This window comes from Convolutriloba macropyga, unplaced genomic scaffold (assembly GCF_964194025.1).
Source record: "Convolutriloba macropyga unplaced genomic scaffold, txConMacr16.3 SCAFFOLD_1324, whole genome shotgun sequence".
Lineage (NCBI taxonomy): Eukaryota > Metazoa > Xenacoelomorpha > Acoela > Convolutidae > Convolutriloba > Convolutriloba macropyga.
The window spans coordinates 45,096-49,692 of NW_027452112.1; positions in this window are offsets into that span (position 1 = coordinate 45,096).

Sequence of the window (4,597 nt, forward strand, 5' to 3'; positions counted from 1 at the left end):
AACTCAAGCTAACTCAAGCTAACTCAAGCTAACTCAAGCTAGCTAAAGCTAACTCAAGCTAACTCAAGCTAACCCGAGCTAACTCAAGCTAGCTCAAGCTAACCCAAGCTAGCTAAAGCTAACTCAAGCTAACTCAAGCTAATTCAAGCTAACTCAAGCTAACTCAAGCTAACTCAAGCTAACTCAAGCTAGCTAAAGCTAACTCAAGCTAACTCAAGCTAACTCAAGCTAACCCGAGCTAACTCAAGCTAACTCAAGGTAGCTAAAGCTAGTTCAAGCTAACTCAAGCTAGCTAAAGCTAAGACAAGCTAACTCAAGCTAACTCAAGCTAACTCAAGCTAACTCAAGCTAACTCAAGCTAACTCAAGCTAGCTAAAGCTAACTCAAGCTAACTCAAGCTAACTCAAGCTAACCCGAGCTAACTCAAGCTAACTCAAGGTAGCTAAAGCTAGTTCAAGCTAACTCAAGCTAGCTAAAGCTAAGACAAGCTAACTCAAGCTAACTCAAGCTAACTCAAGCTAACTCAAGCTAACTAAAGCTAGTTCAAGCTAACTCAAGCTAGCTAAAGCTAACTCAAGCTAACTCAAGCTAACTCAAGCTAGCTCAAGCTAACTCAAGCTAGTTCAAGCTAACTCAAGCTAGCTAAAGCTAACTCAAGCTAACTCAAGCTAACTCAAGCTAACTCAAGCTAGCTAAAGCTAACTCAAGCTAACTCAAGCTAACCCGAGCTAACTCAAGCTAGCTCAAGCTAACCCAAGCTAGCTAAAGCTAACTCAAGCTAACTCAAGCTAACTAAAGCTAGTTCAAGCTAACTCAAGCTAGCTAAAGCTAACTCAAGCTAACTCAAGCTAACTCAAGCTAGCTCAAGCTAACTCAAGCTAGTTCAAGCTAACTCAAGCTAGCTAAAGCTAACTCAAGCTAACTCAAGCTAACTCAAGCTAACTCAAGCTAGCTAAAGCTAACTCAAGCTAACTCAAGCTAACCCGAGCTAACTCAAGCTAGCTCAAGCTAACCCAAGCTAGCTAAAGCTAACTCAAGCTAACTCAAGCTAATTCAAGCTAACTCAAGCTAACTCAAGCTAACTCAAGCTAACTCAAGCTAGCTAAAGCTAACTCAAGCTAACTCAAGCTAACTCAAGCTAACCCGAGCTAACTCAAGCTAACTCAAGGTAGCTAAAGCTAGTTCAAGCTAACTCAAGCTAGCTAAAGCTAAGACAAGCTAACTCAAGCTAACTCAAGCTAACTCAAGCTAACTCAAGCTAACTCAAGCTAACTCAAGCTAGCTAAAGCTAACTCAAGCTAACTCAAGCTAACTCAAGCTAACCCGAGCTAACTCAAGCTAACTCAAGGTAGCTAAAGCTAGTTCAAGCTAACTCAAGCTAGCTAAAGCTAAGACAAGCTAACTCAAGCTAACTCAAGCTAACTCAAGCTAACTCAAGCTAACTAAAGCTAGTTCAAGCTAACTCAAGCTAGCTAAAGCTAACTCAAGCTAACTCAAGCTAACTCAAGCTAGCTCAAGCTAACTCAAGCTAGTTCAAGCTAACTCAAGCTAGCTAAAGCTAACTCAAGCTAACTCAAGCTAACTCAAGCTAACTCAAGCTAGCTAAAGCTAACTCAAGCTAACTCAAGCTAACCCGAGCTAACTCAAGCTAGCTCAAGCTAACCCAAGCTAGCTAAAGCTAACTCAAGCTAACTCAAGCTAATTCAAGCTAACTCAAGCTAACTCAAGCTAACTCAAGCTAACTCAAGCTAGCTAAAGCTAACTCAAGCTAACTCAAGCTAACTCAAGCTAACCCGAGCTAACTCAAGCTAACTCAAGGTAGCTAAAGCTAGTTCAAGCTAACTCAAGCTAGCTAAAGCTAAGACAAGCTAACTCAAGCTAACTCAAGCTAACTCAAGCTAACTCAAGCTAACTCAAGCTAACTCAAGCTAGTTCAAGCTAACTCAAGCTAACTCAAGCTAACTCAAGCTAGCTAAAGCTAACTCAAGCTAACTCAAGCTAACTCAAGCTAACCCGAGCTAACTCAAGCTAACTCAAGGTAGCTAAAGCTAGTTCAAGCTAGCTCAAGCTAGCTAAAGCTAAGACAAGCTAACTCAAGCTAACTCAAGCTAACTCAAGCTAACTCAAGCTAGTTCAAGCTAACTCAAGCTAGCTAAAGCTAACTCAAGCTAACTCAAGCTAACTCAAGCTAGCTCAAGCTAACTCAAGCTAGTTCAAGCTAACTCAAGCTAGCTAAAGCTAACTCAAGCTAACTCAAGCTAACTCAAGCTAGCTCAAGCTAACTCAAGCTAACTCAAGCTAACTCAAGCTAACCCGAGCTAACTCAAGCTAACTCAAGGTAGCTAAAGCTAGTTCAAGCTAGCTCAAGCTAGCTAAAGCTAAGAAAAGCTAACTCAAGCTAACTCAAGCTAACTCAAGCTAACTCAAGCTAGTTCAAGCTAACTCAAGCTAGCTAAAGCTAACTCAAGCTAACTCAAGCTAACTCAAGCTAGCTCAAGCTAACTCAAGCTAGTTCAAGCTAACTCAAGCTAGCTAAAGCTAACTCAAGCTAACTCAAGCTAACTCAAGCTAGCTCAAGCTAACTCAAGCTAGTTCAAGCTAACTCAAGCTAGCTAAAGCTAACTCAAGCTAACTCAAGCTAACTCAAGCTAACTCAAGCTAGCTAAAGCTAACTCAAGCTAACTCAAGCTAACCCGAGCTAACTCAAGCTAGCTCAAGCTAACCCAAGCTAGCTAAAGCTAACTCAAGCTAACTCAAGCTAATTCAAGCTAACTCAAGCTAACTCAAGCTAACTCAAGCTAACTCAAGCTAGCTAAAGCTAACTCAAGCTAACTCAAGCTAACTCAAGCTAACCCGAGCTAACTCAAGCTAACTCAAGGTAGCTAAAGCTAGTTCAAGCTAACTCAAGCTAGCTAAAGCTAAGACAAGCTAACTCAAGCTAACTCAAGCTAACTCAAGCTAACTCAAGCTAACTCAAGCTAGTTCAAGCTAACTCAAGCTAACTCAAGCTAACTCAAGCTAGCTAAAGCTAACTCAAGCTAACTCAAGCTAACTCAAGCTAACCCGAGCTAACTCAAGCTAACTCAAGGTAGCTAAAGCTAGTTCAAGCTAGCTCAAGCTAGCTAAAGCTAAGACAAGCTAACTCAAGCTAACTCAAGCTAACTCAAGCTAGTTCAAGCTAGTTCAAGCTAACTCAAGCTAGCTAAAGCTAACTCAAGCTAACTCAAGCTAACTCAAGCTAGCTCAAGCTAACTCAAGCTAGTTCAAGCTAACTCAAGCTAGCTAAAGCTAACTCAAGCTAACTCAAGCTAACTCAAGCTAGCTCAAGCTAACTCAAGCTAGTTCAAGCTAACTCAAGCTAGCTAAAGCTAACTCAAGCTAACTCAAGCTAACTCAAGCTAACTCAAGCTAGCTAAAGCTAACTCAAGCTAACTCAAGCTAACCCGAGCTAACTCAAGCTAGCTCAAGCTAACCCAAGCTAGCTAAAGCTAACTCAAGCTAACTCAAGCTAATTCAAGCTAACTCAAGCTAACTCAAGCTAACTCAAGCTAACTCAAGCTAGCTAAAGCTAACTCAAGCTAACTCAAGCTAACTCAAGCTAACCCGAGCTAACTCAAGCTAACTCAAGGTAGCTAAAGCTAGTTCAAGCTAACTCAAGCTAGCTAAAGCTAAGACAAGCTAACTCAAGCTAACTCAAGCTAACTCAAGCTAACTCAAGCTAACTCAAGCTAGTTCAAGCTAACTCAAGCTAACTCAAGCTAACTCAAGCTAGCTAAAGCTAACTCAAGCTAACTCAAGCTAACTCAAGCTAACCCGAGCTAACTCAAGCTAACTCAAGGTAGCTAAAGCTAGTTCAAGCTAGCTCAAGCTAGCTAAAGCTAAGACAAGCTAACTCAAGCTAACTCAAGCTAACTCAAGCTAGTTCAAGCTAACTCAAGCTAGCTAAAGCTAACTCAAGCTAACTCAAGCTAACTCAAGCTAGCTCAAGCTAACTCAAGCTAGTTCAAGCTAACTCAAGCTAGCTAAAGCTAACTCAAGCTAACTCAAGCTAACTCAAGCTAACTCAAGCTAGCTAAAGCTAACTCAAGCTAACTCAAGCTAACCCGAGCTAACTCAAGCTAGCTCAAGCTAACCCAAGCTAGCTAAAGCTAACTCAAGCTAACTCAAGCTAATTCAAGCTAACTCAAGCTAACTCAAGCTAACTCAAGCTAACTCAAGCTAGCTAAAGCTAACTCAAGCTAACTCAAGCTAACTCAAGCTAACCCGAGCTAACTCAAGCTAACTCAAGGTAGCTAAAGCTAGTTCAAGCTAACTCAAGCTAGCTAAAGCTAAGACAAGCTAACTCAAGCTAACTCAAGCTAACTCAAGCTAACTCAAGCTAACTCAAGCTAACTCAAGCTAGTTCAAGCTAACTCAAGCTAACTCAAGCTAACTCAAGCTAGCTAAAGCTAACTCAAGCTAACTCAAGCTAACTCAAGCTAACCCGAGCTAACTCAAGCTAACTCAAGGTAGCTAAAGCTAGTTCAAGCTAACTCAAGCTAGCTAAAGCTAAGACAAGCTAACTCAAGCTAACTCAAGCTAACTCAAGCTAACTCAA